At 36.9% G+C, this 19,122-nt stretch overlaps 1 protein-coding gene across 1 annotated transcript in view; it reads left to right on the top strand.

Annotated features, from left to right (window-relative positions):
* Nucleotides 1-19,122, top strand: part of Trmt61 (tRNA methyltransferase 61) — a 78,742-nt gene that overhangs the window by 38,521 nt on the left and 21,099 nt on the right. The gene's annotated exons all lie outside the window — the stretch shown is intronic.

The raw sequence follows: 19,122 nt of genomic DNA on the forward strand, positions 1-19,122 counted from the left end.
CTTTACTTCTATAATCACAGATTTCGTCTAAGACAACCAATATTAATCTATTCTTAATTTGACCACAGGCTTTAAACACTAACAAAAGTTTGACAATAAACAAAAGAGCATATATGCGTGTTTGTGTCAAATACATGGTAGTATGTGTAATGTTTTCTTTATTGATTTAATGTATTTTTAATGCATAATTTAAAAAAATATTAGCTTTCTGCACTCCTTCTTTTTATATTCTCTATAAGTGTGGGAAATTTCATACTCATCCGTCCGCGAAATTTTCGTAAAAAGTTGTACAAAGTTTTTGCTTCACGTATTATTATATAGATTTCTAGTTTCACCATAACGTTTTTATTCTTGTAGCGATTAATATAGATCAACTGCAGTGACGACTACGGTCCATACCGGGCCGTTATACCATCCACCCAAACACGACAAAGCTTAGAAGTAATATATGTATTTATTTCTTTATATATTAACACATTGACTGCTGTGTAGGTCACCGGTGCCCTACACGGCGCACTGAAGTAATTATGTCGATTTCTGTTACTAAGCGCTTGAATTGCATAGCTTTGCCTTCTTTTCTTTTTAATGTATGTTTTAATTTGTGTTTTAGGTCTCTTAGGAATAGATTAATTCTTAGTATCTTCGGGTTCGTCTTTTCTAGGATCTACTAAATATTCCGGCGCCTTATATATATCTATTGCCCTATCCTGTATCAAACAAACCAAATATGTAGAGGCCTTTGAGTGTAAATAAAGCAATCATCATTCGCCAAATACTATATCAGCATTAACTTGGCTATTATAAGTATAGCATTTCGGGAGGCGTATTAAATTCACATATCGACGCAAATCCTTCTTATCTTTTACATATTTGGTTTGTTTGATCCAGGATAGGGCGAGCTATATCTCTCACAGTCGCCACTGAGCTTGGAGATCTTCGGATCTTTTCGTCTAGTTCTTCCCGCCCGTCTTTCATAAGACTTCCCTCCATGTGCCCAATGAGCCAATGAAATATTTCGTTATTCTTACTGGTGGTAAGACGTATTGTGAGTCCGCACGGGTAGGTACAACCGCCCTGTCTATTTCTGCCGTGAAGCAGTAATGCGTTTCGGATTGAAGGGTGGGGCAGCCGTTGTAACTACTTATACTGAGACCTTAGAACTTATATCTCAAGGTGGGTGGCGCATTTACGTTGTAGATGTCTATGGGCTCCAGTAATCACTTAACACCAGGTGGGCTGTGAGCTCGTCTACCCATCTAAGCAATTAAAAAAAAAAACGTATACTTTCCGATTTACACGAAACTTACTCATGATCGTTATGTGAATTTTGCATTTTTATATCACTAAAAAAGTGAAAATTTACAAAAAAACACAAATTGGCGTAGCTCTTCACACGTGGTGCGCTTACCAAGAACGGCTACGAATTTTGTTTTATTTATATAAATTTAATAAGCGTATATTTTACAAGGTACAGTGTGAGTAATTCTAATTTAACTAAGAGCGCTTGGCATCAACTCCGTTGACGTACAACGTTACAGCCCTTCGGAGAATCGATCACCGGCTAACGAGACGATAATTGACAGCGTCACTTAACCAATACTCGTGTACTAAAACCCGATAAAACCATTGGTTTAAATTCTCATCGAAGCATTTAAAATGATAATGTGTTCATATGATTTCGCATCACGGCAATTGTTTCTGAAGATAATTACGAATGTTTGAATCAGTTGGAAAATTTTAAAACGACCCAAGGGAAGCCACATACAACATATACTATGTATATATGTGTGTGAAAATCGATACGTAATCTCAAAATCCATTACATCGTCTATAATAAATAAATATAATTAATAAATATTTACTAACAATCACACCACGTTAACTGGTCCCTTGATAAGTTCGTAAAGAACTTGAGTTTCAGGTACCAGATAACGGAAATAAATGTAAGATTTTTATTATACACATACATATATTTAATATACATCCATAACCCTGGAAAAGACATTTATATTTATCATACAAATATCTTCCCTTAGCGGGATTCGAACCCGCGACCCCCCTGTGTAGTGACCATGTCACTTACCACTACACCAGACGGCCGTTGAACTGTGATTGTAAATTTAAAGCATTTTTTCCCTAAAGGACTATTCCGGCTTCGCGCTGTCGGGTAGGTGAGCTCATTGGCTCAACCTGAAAGTATTTGCTTACACTTGCCCTAGTAAGAGCAGTGCCTCGTAGAATTTCCCTTCTAATCGGAATCGAGATCTTAAGAGAATTTAAGACTACGCGTATTACATACGCATATAGATTTTCTAATATAAGGGAATCATCTTCACGACAGATACAGTGTGGTAATACCTAATACTACCTCATGAGACGCTCTACCATCAGTAATTACGCAAATTATAATTTTTAATTCATACATCCGATTAGCTGTTAATTAGTCAAATTCGTCCCTATTGGTCTTTACTCGGTGATACATAAAACAATCGATGTTTATTCATGTATGATCCACGGTCATCGTTTATTTTGACCCCAAATGACGTCATACGTAATAAAGTTTCGTTTAGCCAAAAACTTTACTGGTGGTAGGACCTCTTGTGAGTCCGCGTGGGTCGGTACCACCACCCTGCCTATTTCAGTCGTGAAGTAGTAATGCGTTTCGGTTTGAAGGGTGGGGCAGCCGTTGCAACTATACTTGAGACCTTAGAACTTATATCTCAAGGTGGGTGGCGCATTTACCTCGTAGATGTTTATGGGCTCCAGTAACCACTTAACACCAGGTGGGCCGTGAGCTCGTCCACCCATCTAAGCAATAAAAAAAAAGAAATAAAAAAAACAGCAAAGTTCACGACATATTTCGAACTCTTTGAGGTCATGAAACATATCTCTTTATTTCTGTTTTTAAGAACTTAATACAACTGAAAAATACAAGACCACTAATTATTTATTTATAAAATTAAATGTATCTGTCTACACCCTGCCTGTTTTCTCTTCTCATTGATAGAGGAGTACACACATCGAATTAAATACGAATAGAGAACTGCCGGAAAGCCTTGAACAACGATTTATACGTTGATTGATATAAATCGAATGCAACTTTAGCTGATAAAGATTAATGTGAGAGGCTCGTACGATTTTGTACACTTAGTAGACTTAGAGCAAGCACCCTGGATTAGATTTTGTGAATCTATATTATTATTATTATATTATAAAGAGGAAAGATTTGTTTTTTTGTTTGTATTGAATAGGCTCCGAAACTACTGAACCGATTTGAAAAATTCTTTCACTGTTTGGAAGCTACACTATTCCCGAGTGACATAGGCTATAATCTTTTTTGAAAAAAATTAGGGATCCTTACTAAAACTCCAATAATGTAACCCAAGGTGTAAAAAATACCAAAAATAGTCTTTACATCGCGTGCCCTGCGAAAACTATTGATGATATAATAAAATAATATACTACGACTTTGTAGAACACATTATTAATTACAAAAAGTGTCGCGACAGAATATGTCTAACTATTGTAGTTATGCCACAATAAGTGTTCTTTTATTATAAAAAATAAAATAACGTCAAATATCGTCGAAATTTTTGTCAAAGACCCGAGCGGAGCCGGAGCGGGCCGCTAGTGATTAATATGTATATGCAATTTTCAATGTGTATTATTAATTTTTATTTTCATTAGACAATTGCTTACTGGGCTCTCATATTCTATGCTAACAAAAAAAACGAAATTTTGACTGAACTCAGCCAAATAATTTTTTTTTTTGGTTTTTTTTGAACTGACTGTTTCGTTCGAACTGTTTTAGAGTTTTCAGAATACTAACAGAATTACCCTCAACGGTCTCAATATACAGTTTCGTTTGACCGTAAACAACATTGTTGTTAAATTAACTAATAACCAAAATAAACATCTAAGTCTATAAGTGCAAAGTTCATATTTGTACAGGACGTTAAGTTAGGTATCGGCGACATATCGGATCTGGGTTCGGTAACGTCACGCGCGCCGTACGTCGTGAGCACTCACGTTCCGCGAACGGTAGCCGAGGGGAAATTATATCGATAGAATATCGATAGTCGATGAAAACGAATGTTATTATACGACAATATAAAATCTGACTACCTTTACTGGTGGTAAAACCTCTTGTGAGTCCGCGCGGGTAGGTACCACCACCCTGTGCCTATTTCTGCCGTGAAGCAGTAATGCGTTTCGGTATGAAGGGTGGAGCAGCCGTTGTAACTATACTTGAGACCTTAGAACTTATATCTCAAGGGGGGTGGCGCATTTACGTTGTAGATGTCTATGGGCTCCAGTAACCGCTTAAGACCAGGGGAAGGGCTGTGAGCTCGTCCATGCATCTAAGCAATTAAAAAAAACTAATGAAAAATAGATATTCCTTTGGGTGAAACCATGCTATCAGTACATCGGCGAATACCATCACCTATTTATTTCAGCCATTTTGCACAAACGCACCAGCCCTCAAAATAATATAATAATATTCACGATTTTCTTTGTATGTTATTTTTAAAAAAACTAAAACTGCTTTTAACATGAAAATTTTCAAATAAAAACGTAATTGAGAACAAATAATTGCACGTGCAATATTATCCTCGTGTAGATTGAGTTACAGTAATACCGTAAGCAATTTAAAATAATAATAACTATTTTACACAATTGCTAATCGACATTCTGATACTACAGCAAAAAATATTATCGATGTAACCGTATTGGACTTTTGTTACGTGCCTAAAACAAAAGCTGCGGAATCCGTGGGAAAATCGATGAAGCTTTTAAAACTTGGCTTTAAGCTCGGCTCGGTATGGTCATACTCATATATTAGGATCGCATTACTAGATCACTAACAGAGTTCGGTCGAAAGTTTTACTGGGCTTTTCCTAAACAGGGGTGTCGGTGTATTTTGTTTGTCACGTTTTACGCCGACAGGCTACTAATTAGGCCATAGACGTCGAAATATAAATTTTAAAAAAAATCACGAAATTGTCAATACTAATCGACTATCTATTAGGTGCTTAGTGTGTGTAGTTCGACTACGCTTTTCGGTACAAAACTTATAAAGCACGTGGCCAGAGATATAAGCCACAGAAAGGAAATGTTAAATGCCCTTAACAAAGTGCTCGGACATGGATAAATTACTGTACAAGGTTTGGCCAGTAAACGCTTAGTATTCGTAAATAACTTGTGTAACATATTATAGAGCTATAGATTTTGAGTGCGAATTCTTTCCACTTAAATCCCCTGAAGTTCGTTGTGAATTCGAGCTCGTTTGATAAATTTTGTATTAATTAATATTAATTAAATAGCCAATTCGATTAAGTATCGGTTTCGGCGATTCGTAGATACAATTAAAAATCACATTTACGGTTTATCTCGCGTTTTTGACGTGACAACGTCTTATAATTCGATGGAGCCGGCTGCACGCACGAAAAAACATGACTCATGCGGCGTTACCTCGCTCTGCGGCGTGCGTACATGTTTTCGTCAAGTATGAAGTTCAGTGAAAAGTGAATGTGATGTCAATTGTTTATAGCAACGATAATTATTGCGATAATTGAAAAATGAAACCATTCCATCAGTATTATCTTATGACGTTGTCACGTTCAACTATCGTTAGTTAACCGACTTTACAGACAACCGATTTTTTTACTCATTATTATTCCGGAAAAATTGCTTTAATTAAAACATCTCTTACGCTTTGGAATTTATTTATATTGCATTTTTTTTAAATGTAATTAGAGTTCATATTCTAAAGATCAAAAGTCGCGTTTATATTTGTGACGATGCCGTCATCCACGTTTTAGATACGATCATAATAAAATCATAGATTAAAATTGAATTAAAAAGAAAAATCTTTTGACTTATCGAAACGTCTAATCCACATCACATACCGAAGCGAACGTACCTCGTACTAATTTCTTTAATTACAATCTAAACGAGCGTCCATCCTAATTTAGATAACGCATTATGCTAAAGAATATGATTTATAAGCTCTCAGACTGAACCGACACATTCTCACATCACTTAGAGATATGACTGATCGTTGTACAGTGATTCCATTGTAACGTTACATATCGGTTCAACAAAAAAAACTTTTTTAACTTTGTTTAAAGGGAATAAAATGTGTTTTTTTTATTTTTCGTCGGTATAACTTGCAACGCATGCCACGCCCAGCTTGTGTAAAGCTTAGTCGTAATGCCGCCAACCATCTTGAGACATGAGGTCGAAATTTCAATTGTATAAGGGCTGTCCTATCTTTCATACCGCATGACAGTTGCGACAAAATAAGCAGGAAGATGGAAAAAAGTCGCCTCACGCTGATATAATACAACAGCGCTGTCGTCCAATAGAATCCCCTTCGTCTTTATGACATCATACAGAAGGATTCGGTTACGCCAACAGATGAAATACGTCTATTTTATTTCTTTAATTTTACTTGCTTTACTATGATTTTAGTTTACTTAAACAAAACTCATTAACGTTAACCTCCCTGTTGTAAATGTAATTGTCCTTTTTTTTTAAATAAAATACATCGATTTCGTTTCTCCAAGAAGTCACATTATTCAGGCATATCTACTCGATAACCTTTACAACGAGACAGGTTATTTCAAAGAATATTTGGAAACTCTTATTAAAATCATCAAGGAGTCTTCATGACGTCACACCCGGTGCATTCGTATCGAGTAGAGCGATTTCTGCCGGTGCTCGACACCCGGAAACAGATACCAATTCTTGTAATGAAATACGTACTTAACACATGTTCGCGAATCACTCACATAATGGAGTAACAGCGTGTAATAAAAAATGAAACCCGCAAACATTATAATCATAATTTGGTGGTGGTGCTCTGCCACTCCTCAACATACCGTCTTATGAGTCTGCCGGGGTATCTGCTACCGCTCTGGCTATTACTGCCGAGAAGCAGTAATGCATTTCAGTTTAAAGGGGTTTGTCAGCCGTTGTATTATATAACTTAGAGTTAGAACCCATGTCTTATTGTGGGTGACGGCAGTTACCTTGTTAATGTCTATGTGACCTGGTCCTAACATAGATGAGCCGTGTATTCCGCCATGCATTTAAGCAGTAAATAAAAAATAACGCAACTAGACTATAAACCATCGCAGTAGCGCTGTTTCATAAATTCTAACACTATAAATGATCATTCGAACCTGTATAGCAACACCTAAGCCAAAATCTGTGTGTCATTAATTAGAAAACAAAATGCATTTCGCCCACGCGTCCCTAAAATTAAGAAATTGACATAGCTTCGATCTAATCACACGTCGTGCGTCCGGCTGGTACAAGCGGGGACAGTGTTTGGACACGCGGCGGCGACCAGCGACAGCGGCGCGTCGATCGCACGATTAGATGTTATCAGTGGTAGCGCACGCGCCGGCCCGGACCGGATCGTACCGTGAAATTAAAACGATTTATCGTCGCTTTTAATGGATCACGTGGATTAATTGTTCAATTAATTTTATTTTGCAATGTTTCGGCTATTGCGTATCTATCGTTATTAACCCAGGTCACACAATATACGACGTTTGTCTCAACCTATTGTGCACCAGAAAACGCCGCATACTTTTTTGTACTTATAAATCTTCACATAATATCTAGTTCAAACCTCATTGCTCAAAATTCTCATTGTGGAAACCAAACTGACGGACGAAAAACATTCAGTCTAACTCGATTACCTTCCAGCATATGGCTCATTTGGTGTTCGATCACAGCCACTCATGGATATTAACGCTATGGGCACAGATAAGCAATTGCCTACCACCAAGGAATCTCATCAAACCTCATTGGAAAACATGTCGTAGCGCTCCAAAACACCGTGAAAAAAAAACGGTCTTGCAATTGCAAGGAATGGCAATATAAATGAAAGCAGTAGTTCCAGATGCTAGGAATAATCTATGCCCCGGTAAGTTGGTAATTGCTATTAGAGGAATTTGATTTTGAGGAGTTTTTTTAGGCCTTTATGCCACCACCCTACCTATTTCTGCCGTGAAGCAGTAATGCATTTCGATTTGGGGCAACCGTTGTAACTATACTGAGACCTTAGAACTTATATCTCAAGGTGGGTGGCGCATTTACGTTGTAGATGTCCATGGGCTCCAGTAACCACTTAATACCAGGTGGGCTGTGAGCTCGTCCACAAATCAAAGCAATAAAAAATAAATAAAAAAAAAGATTGCGATAACGTACCTGTGAAATTATATCGGCGTCACAAGAAACACACGCGTCTATTGTACAATAATAACGTAACTCCAGACTTCATGCAACCTTTATCATCGATTTAGACTGGAGCTATATCGAAAAGCCGTACAGAATCCTATTGAACGCTAAAGCAGTACACGCAAATCAAAGAACAAAGAGATTTAGGACAGTGTAACACGATCCCCGTGTATTGTTGTGTAGTGACGCAACAAATCTGTCGCATAAGTACGGTCTCCATGAGTTAAAACATTTTGCTTGTATTATTCAATCAAAGACTACACATATTATTTATAGAAAATCGACAAATAAAATTTTAGTCGACTGTGACCACAAAGACTATAAAGTGTTTGAAACGTCGGGAAAAAAACAAGATAAAACAGTAAAAGTAGTTTTAATTGTGTCTAAGTAAAAGAAAAAACTATACTTGTGTTACTCATTGAACCGCCGGATCATCAGCCCACGTGTTGAGACTGTGGAGTGGATATGGGAGAGTTGGATTCATTAAATCTTCCACCCAAGCGTTCTACGCATGCCCGACCTACCAATAAGTTCTATCGAACTTTGAAACAGCAGAGGTTAGGTAGGACCGATCAAGCAGTTATAATTATTATTGATCTTTTCCAGAGAATTAGAAAATATCCACAATGATTCTCTATCAGTAAATGTACAACAAGATAATTATTTTTTAGTTATAGAACATCAATTGCTGTTTATCTTATTGTTTTATATTGCATATTGCAATACTGTACGGGCTCAATGCTACAATTAGGTTTACTTTTAATCAATAAGATGAAATTATATTGGTATCAAGAATGTTGTACTTTAATAGATAGAAAGATACAATTTTAAAGTAATAACTGAAGCGATCCGATGTTTAAGTTGTTAATTTTCAGTCGAATGTGAGGTTACCCTACTGCGAGCCAAGATGGCGAAGTGATCGAACGCGCTGTGGCGAAAGGATGCGCTTGCGCCGTGAAATCGCACGTCACTAGTCGCAGCAAGAATCTGCGGTCTACATGCAATTTTACTTTTTGATTAAATTCTTAGTTTGGTTACATATAAAGCAAATCGGGTTCATTGATGCAGCCGCCCTACTTGAGACTTACATAAGATCCATGTCTCAATGCGTACAGCTATATTGCCCTTCAAATTAGAACGCATAGGTGATTTGCCTCAGAAATAGGTTGGACTGTGGTAGCAAGGTTTCCCCGATGAGCGGGCTCACAATGTAATTGCGGTATAACGATTACCCAAAACTATGATCAATGAGGATTTTATTTTTGATTCGTTAATATTCCTTCATGACGGGAATCATTCGCGAAGAACTACGTTTTCTTTTACGAAAATTAAACTTGAGTTAAATATGTATGCATGTCAAAATCGCGTATTAGAAAACCCATACTCTGCAGTGACAAGAAAGATACCATATATTAAATTCCAGAGCTAAAACTATTTACTGGCTGCATTTCGTCAAAGTCCGTTCACTGGCTTGAGCGACTTTTGAGCGTATTTATAATATTAATATCGATGTAGGCATAAACGTATGGAATTTTTAAATTCTAACTTTCGCTTGTTTTTCATTATATAATCATTGAATTAGGCAATATTGTGTACTTCTAATAATGATACCGTGGATGTGGCTTCAAGATGAACCTGGAAGCTGGATAATGGATATCTTGAAACGCTAGAAAACCCGTCGTTTTTGCTTATGAAGATTGAAATTAAAAAAAGGTTTTTTAAACAACAAAACTTATACAACATATCTCGACAATTCCCAGGGCACCAAATAAGTAGTACTACGTCGATACCGTTAGAGAGCACGATCAATAAATTCAGTACTTGACAAAATAATAGGATAGTCGATAGTTCTAAGCTATTAACGCCTGGAAAGATATATTGGATCTGCCCTTCTCAATCAGATACCTTAATAGTCTTAATACGGAGTGCTCTATATTAGATCGTAGTTTGGTAATAAGAGGCGTCGTGAGAAAGTAGTTTTCGTTCTGTAAATACGCCATTTTTTTTTTTTATTCTTCTTATCACGCTTCACTGTGATCATCATAATACCTGTTTGGTGAATCGAATTCGAATACCAACGATGAGTATTCATTTTATTGTGCGAAGAAATGTCCCTAAATAATAAAACAACAATTAAAACGTATAGTTTAGATCTCATGAAGACCTATAGATCGCGAATCAATAAACACATATTTATTACTTATTTTCTTCGATTTTCGCCTATGGTAGACGTAATTAAAACTACTTTTATGGTTTAATATCTCGCGTTATTTTAAATTGTTTACTATTTTTTATTACTTTACTATTTCCGCGGTCACAGACACGGGCTGCAGAAATATCTTAATGACGCGAATTTTTTGTACCACTTTATGGGCAGATAAGCTCGATACCAGAACTATATCGCAACGCGAATGAAGAGATCCACCCGAAGATAATAATATCTATCTACAGAGAGTCAAGTATAATTAAAAGCCGCCCATTTTAATTTAAACGTTCAGATAACAAACAATACTGTTTTCTTGTCATGAACGGAACAGTTATCTTTTTAGAGCACATCTATAGATAAAATTTAAGCTCGGATTTCTGGAGTGTGGCATTAAGTCTAACGGCACTTAACATTCTGCTCAATAAAAATCTGAATATAAAACTAGCGAGCGATCTTCCTTTCGCACTTTGTATCTGACGTCCGTTTCAGTATTAATCGATTCTAATCCTGGCGTAGCCGGAATAGTCCCTTAGGCTGCCAGCAAATTGGCAAGGAAAAAAAGAGGGATCCTGAGATCCCTCTTTGTTTTCACTACGATATTTTCACTGCACTACGATATTTTCACTGATGAAAATATCGCATCACTGATAAAAATATCGCATCCCTGATGAAAATATCGCATCCAATTGAGTAATTGTAAAGATTGCGACACAAACGCACAAAGCTGTCTACGTTCTATTACATTACGTGTATATAAAAGTACAATTAACATCATATCTGGTGTAATAATACATTGAACCCCACCCGAATTTCACTGATTTCAATTCACTGATGAAAATATCGCATCCAATTCAGGAATTGCGAAGATTGCGACACAAACGCACAAAGCTGTCTACGTTCTATTACATTACGTGTATATAAAAGTACAATTAACATCATATCTGGTGTAATAATACATTGAACCCCACCCGAATTTCACTGATTTCAATTCACTGATGAAAATATCGCATCCAATTCAGTAATTGCGAAGATTGCGACACAAACGCACAAAGCTGTCTACGTTCTATTACATTACGTGTATATAAAAGTACAATTAACATCATATCTGGTGTAATAATACATTGAACCCCACCCGAATTTCACTGATTTCAATTCACTGATGAAAATATCGCATCCAATTCAGTAATTGCGAAGATTGCGACACAAACGCACAAAGCTGTCTACGTTCTATCACATTACGTGTATATAAAAGTACAATTAACATCATATCTGGTAATAATACATTAAACCCCACCCGAATTCCAGTCAAAACAAAAATCGAATACAGATTATCAGGTCACACCTGCACGAAAGTTTCGCTGCTCAACAAATCATTGTAACCTAACATCCATTTAAATCAATCCGTCATATCAAACACCCGTAATCATCGAATGTACGGGCAGCCAAACATCATAGGAATGAAACGATTACCGGACAATTACAATCTGGGCATTAATATTTGACATATTTATAGTCGGAATATTTATCGTGTGATCGTTACATATAAATGATTTGTGTGCGCGACTACGCAATCATATGCACTGCAATATAAACGTTTTTATTTCGAACAGAACGAGGTTGCGTTAGAACTATAGAGACATGGATTTGAATGCGTATTTGTTTACATATAAACCTACAAACTTTGATCTTAGGATAAGCCATTCACTTCGCAGTATTATTTTAGATTATGGACTGTGTATATCCATGTATTAATATCACTAATCTTGATATAAATATTGTTGTAAAAGAAAACATCTATTACCTCTCCGTTATTACTGTGGTGTGCGTTGGTACATACATACGTTAATTTATTAATATTAAAAAAATATGTGTGGTGTCATGAGACACCGGATAGGAACGAAGTTCCTTATTATAAAAATATTAATTTAAAGTTATATTCGAGGTATAAAGAAAATAAAACTGAAGGCTTCGCAACAACCCACGGTCATTCGGTAACGTGCGAACTTATTGTGGTACACTTCATTCACGGTTGTTTGCATAAGAGTTAGTGTATTCCGCAAACGAAAGTTCTGAGATCGTGGTCAATGAATGATAAAAAAAATATGTTATTTTTTGTACGTTATTACAAAGTTAAGTTGTACACTGTGTACATTACTAATTTGTACGTTATTACAAAGTTAAGTCGTACACTGTGTGCATTACTAATAAAAATCTTACGTCACTTTCTCGATTGGAAAATTCGCCACTGACGATTTTTGTTGAATGCTTTAGGGAGCTTAATTATTATCAGGCCATAGCATGCCACATTTTCTGCAAAAGACCGTAACGCGGATTGAGATTGGAATTACCTATACGACAGCCGGTCTTCAATTCTTGTGTAGGCAGACATGACCTTACCAGACACGCCTGTTTCAATCGAGGTTGATGACCAGCTGCTGAGTCGTACTGAAAGGACTAAATGTGTAAAGAAGGTAGTGCAGTACGTCAGTAATAAGGTGAAAGCAAGTCATAAGTCATCCTTTATAGAATAGGTGACGCGGTTCTAAATGCTACATCCATTTTCCCATATAAAATCTTTTGCTTTCGGAGAGGATTATTTTCTTCATTTTTTTTCATTGCCTAATACAATAATTCGTGGACGGTCAATTCTTTCGCTTGTCACAAACTGTTGATCTGACAATACATGCGGGTGGCGAGTTTAAAAATTGTCATTGAACTCCATGTCAACTTTGTGTAATGCAATCATAGCAATTGGATATATTTTGTAATCTCACTGATTTTAATTTCACAGGAATATTTCAAAAAGATTGGCGCGAAAACAACTCCTCAAAGAACGGATCCAAATTCAAATGTTTTTAATTATTAATGAAGTATTATAAAATATTAATAATAAATTTCAAAATATTGTAACAATATAATGCATATTTAGAATGAAACGTAAATGAAACAGTTATAAATATATAAATTACTGGACTACATTTCTGAAACTAGGAAACGTACGTGTATACATGTGACGAATCAACTCTCCTGTAGCTCTGATACGTCCTGATATTAGGGTTGCCACACGTCAAAACTAAAAGATTCCATAAAAATTATTGGTATGTTAAGAGTATTAGTCATTGTCACTTAGAGAATCACATGGACGTAATGTGAATCGCGGACTTTGTTGAATATCGCAGGAAACCTTTGAATATGTTCAGCGCAGGATCAGACGTAGTGATGAATCTTAACAGTGCAGAAGTGGACTTTTTCGGTTGATGATGATATTATGATAAACTTTAATGATTATCTAACGTTCATTGTACCTTTAAAACCTCAAGTATTTGGGGGTAAACGTCAAAAGAGAGATTTGATAACGACCGTATAGAAACCCTCAGTAGACCAAGGGTCCTATACTCTTGTTCGGAACATATCACCGGTATGCCTGCAAGTTAAAATTATTTTAACTCGATCAAGGTTTTTTTAAATGTATGTTCTATGATGACTAACTGTATGGGCACCCCGCTGTAACGTCTTTGACCTTCGGTAAACAATTAATACACCGGGTGAGTCGTGGGATCTTCTACGGATAAAACCCAGAAAATCTTCTTTGACACCTGGTAGCATAACTAACGAACATTGATGCATTGATCGTAGGTCTGGTCCGTAAGTTCAAAATTGCTCAGCGTGCTATGGAAAGGTTTATGCTCGGAGTTTCGTTGATGGAGCGAGTCAGAAATGAGGAAATCCGTCAAAGAACCAAAGCAACCGACATAGGCCTAAAGGTTGACAAGCTGAAGTGGCAATGAGCCGGACATACGTGTCGCAAAACCGATGGAGCAGACGCGTTCTGGACTGGAGACCACGTACCGGTAAACGCAGCGTTGGGCATCCCCCTGCCCGATGGACTGATGACTTGCGGCGATATGCTGGAAAAGATTGGATGCGGAAGGCGGAGGATTGGTCATTGTGGCGGACTATGAGAGAGGCCTACATCCGACAGTGGAGAGATACAGGCTAATGTTTTAAATTATTCCTTCGTTTTAACCATAGATGTCGCTACATCCCTATCAGAGTAAAGTGCACGTTAAGATCAAACATCGTATATCGAATGGACGGGCGGCTGTAACCCAACGGTTCCGATTTGTAACGCGATAAATATTTTAGAGTCGATTGCAGTTGTAATCCTGTTCGCCCTAAACCGCATGCAGGACAGTTGTGCACTGTTCGTCTAGCTTATAACGTTTAATTGGAACCGTAAGTATTTATAGTATTAGTGATTTTGAATGTTTTCATAGCAATCGCGGAACGCTACAGAAAACTCAACAAATGCGCACGATTGACTTCCACGGTGAATGAATAATATCGTGTAATAAAAATCAAACCCGCAAAATTATAATTTGCCTAATTACTGGTGGTAGGACCTTTTGTGAGTCCGCGCGGGTAGGTACCACCACCCTGCCTATTTCTGCCGTGAAGCAGTAATGCGTTTCGGTTTGAAGGGTAGGGCAGCCATTGTAACTATACTGACACCTTAGAACTTATATCTCAAGGTGGGTGGCGCATTTACGTTGTAGATGTCTATGGGCTCCAGTAACCACTTAACACCAGGTGGGCTGTGAGCTCGTCCACCCAACTAAAAAAAAAAAAAAACATACTATTTAGTAGATTGCCGGTTGAGAGCTGATAACACCAAAGCTTTTGTTTGTCTATCCCATACCTATTCTGTTCGTGCCTCTTTGTTTATTCGTTGCAAAACATTCGCGCATAATCTAGATCTTAAATTTCGAACGAACACGAAAATTCGTAATGACGAAATTCAATTTTACAACAAACTCATCCGCGACGAAATAGTGTTGTTGCGCAAACATCGAAGCGCAAAATTCGTGCATCATTCGGCGCGTCCGTAACTATTCTATAACGTCGCTCGGTAAACGGTCTGACTTAATTTAGTGCTTAATATGATTTACTGTGCACTGGAATATGACTAACGTGATTCAGTGTCTTCGGTTGTGCAAGACTACACCGCGCTTGTACACTGTTTTAATGGATGTAAAATGATGCGCTCCGTGTGCATTCTAAACGGTCTATTCTTGATAGCCCACTGATAGTTTATAATATTAAAATAAATAATACAAGATCATAAGTTACCATCACTTTTTAGTTGCTTCAAATCGAGAATGTAACAAGCGAATTCTCATTTATTTTATGACGTATAATTTTCATAACGTAAGTAGTTGAATTATATGCACCGTAACGCAATGTGTTGAGTCGGACCGTATACTAAAGATATGACCATATCACAAACGGATTCGCTGAGTGAATTTTTATTAATAGAAACAATGGTTGATTGGTCTAGGATAAACATCTCATCTCTTCTCGTGGGTGTGGTGAAAGGCGACTAAGGATTCATCGGAAAATAGGCAGCAATGCCAATCAGTGTTCAGGTGGTGAGGCGTATTATAAGCCCACACGGGTAAATACTACCATCAGATTCCGGTTCGAAGGTTAGAACAACTGTCGCACGATAATATTGAGACTTCAACTTCATGTCTCAAGGTTAATGGTGGTATAAACGTTGTGATGTCTATAAGCCCCTGTGTGTTAGGCTGTTGGCTCGTACTCCCATCGACGGATTAAAAGTTAAAAAATTATAATTAAAAAAGTATTTTTTTTAAAACTGGAGCTTGCAACAAGTTGTTCTTTATTTAAGTTCCTAAACATTATTTTCGCATGATACGATACGAAAGACGTTCGCAATTCGAACTTTAAAACTACGAACGAATATATCAGTCGAGCCATTGATAACTTGTCAACAAGACGCCTCAGAACAAAACGAAACCGCAAACAAACGTTATTACACAACGTCCTTACATTGAAATAACTCAGCGGTCGAGACGTCTGTCTGACACGGCACCGGGTTTCGGAGCTCTCATTTGCTGTATGGATTTATGAGGATAGTGTGCGGGATAGAGACGTCAGTCGCATGTAGTGCAACACTAGGCAATAAATTAGCTCACGGTGGAGTGTTCCCACGAAACGGGGCCGTATCAAGATCGAGCTCGGCACAGCGACGCTTCGAAACGGGGACGATGCTTTATTTTCCCGCTCGATTTATTCCCCCATCGGTGACATTCTGCTACGTTTTGTTCGCTGTCACTCGTTCGCACTCGCGAAATATTCGTGTTCGAAATTTAAACGCTACGTTGTATTTTTTTTTCGATATTCGATTTTCGTTTCGAATTCAATCGATCCGAATCGATTTTGGAAAATGATATAAGTAGACTTAGTTACGGGTGGTCATATTTATAAGTAACTAATTATTTAGAGTTTATCGATAAAACTAATCCGATGTCGCAACGACGGCATTACTTTATTTTCCCGCTCGATTTATTCTCCCATTGGTGACATTCTGCTACGTTTTGTTGGCTGTCACTCGTTCGCACTCGCGAAATATTCGTGTTCGAAATTTAAACGCTACGTTGTATTTCCTCGATATTCGATTTTTGTTTCAAATTCAATCGATCCGAATCGATTTTAGAAAATAATATAAGTAGACTTCGTTGCGGGTGGTCATTTTTAAAAGTAGCTAATTATTGATTAGAGTTTATCGATAAAACTAATCCGATGTCGCAACGACGGCATTACTTTAACTCCGGGATAATATTATCAATCATCTCGAAACGAAGGTCCGATATTCGATAGAACTGATAAAAGTAAACGCGGGACAATCTAAACGAAAACAATAGTACTAACCTTGGGCTTATTGAAATTAATTAATTGAATAAATATGATTAAACACCACATCCGTAATTGTGATTGATCGCGTGGCCACCGCACTAACAATGGTATCCGACGTAGGCCGAATAGAAATTACACAGCCATTAATATCCACGGGTCACGATATGAAAGTAGATATTAACATGATGACAACACCTTATTGACGCCCACTTGGCCGGTGACAACTGATTTTTGATGAACAGATTAAATGTAATATAATAAGTTAATTAATAAAAAAAATATGTAATAAATATTGTAATAAAATAAATTTAATTTAATAACGGATACTTTGTTTTCGCATACCGTGTTCTGGTTTCGTTTCGTATTCACGTTATTCAAATGCCATCTGTTACGATTATTAAGGTTACTTGACACATTCACGCAAAACTTATATTAAAAAATGAGAGCTCCCCTATCCCCTTCTTTTCTTGAATCGGGTCCTGGATTATGAACTTTAGCTATACATACTTTAGACTTCTTATTGCGTGGCTTTAATACTCAATTCGTATTATATAGTGAATTTTAAAATAAACAAACGATTTGTATGTTATTTTGAAATATTAAATAATATAATACTTTGATATAAAAGAAAAAAGGTTTCTACAAAATAAAATGAGAATTTCATCAATTTAGTCGAAGTTAATTTAATATATATATTAGCATTGGTAGGAATAACTCAAGAAGTAGTACTGGTCGGATACTTAATAAACATTTCAATGGGACCACATCAAAAGCGCCAGCTTTCGAATAAAAAAGTATCAACAAAATCGGTTCACTTAGAAATAAATAGTCTGAGATAACACACGTTAACAAAAATACAGCCGAATTGAGAGCCTCCTCCTTTTTTTAAACTCGGTTAAAAGGAAATATGATCACACGCAACATGAAACAATGCGGATCAAGTGCTATACATATATCATTCTATGTACTATTTTTTTCTATATTAACGATAAATAAAACTACTTTCATTAAACTTGTCATCTATACTTCTATACTAATACTAATAATATTATAAAGATTTGTTTGTTTGTTTGTATTGAATAGGCTCCGAAACTACTGAACTGATTTGAAAAATTCTTTCACTGTTTGGAAGCTACACTATTCCCGAGTGACATAGGCTATAATCTTTTTCTTAAAAAATTAGGGATCTTTACTAAAACTCCATTAATTGTAACCCAAGGTGTAAAAAATTACCTAATATATTTTTTACATCGCGTGCCCTGCGAAAACTATTGATGATAGAATAAAATACGACTTTGTAGAACACATTATTATTTACAAAATGTGTCTATCGCGTCTACTATCGATATGATTAATAAATATTTGACAAAATGTAAAACACGAATTTTGATATTGTAATGTTGCTTCACGAGCACGTAGACCCGAATGCCGCATAGCCTCTCAAGCTTATAGGTAGCTTGTGACCCCAAAAACTGGTACGTCAACTCGTGACCCGCCCTGACCCCGATCCAGTAACCGCTTCGTACCTATTGTCTCTTGGACTATGTATGGTACAAGTTACTGAAGCACATTTCATACATTAGCATCGAGATATTTAATTTAAAAATGCTATTCTGAAAATAAAGTATTTTATTGTTACGTGAAACAGCCTTGGTAGACTTTTTTTTTAGAATTTACTGGTGGCCCGGAGGCCTTTCCAGTTTTACCAGGGCAGGTGGGCGAGCAAAGGCTCAGCCAGGTATTTGCTAACAGCTACCGGAGCGTTTCCAAAGAAGACCTAACAACTCAAAAGTAGCTGTTTCGCGAATGAATCTACTACCGGATCGGAATCGCGACCCGCTGATAGAAGATCCGGCGAGAAACTCAGCGGGCTGATGCTTAGGTTAGGTTGCACGTCGAACTCTTTGCTGAGTTCGACGAGTACGGTTACCGGGGTCCCTACT

Source organism: Bombyx mandarina, chromosome 07 (genome assembly GCF_030267445.1).
Source record: "Bombyx mandarina strain Sakado chromosome 07, ASM3026744v2".
Lineage (NCBI taxonomy): Eukaryota > Metazoa > Arthropoda > Insecta > Lepidoptera > Bombycidae > Bombyx > Bombyx mandarina.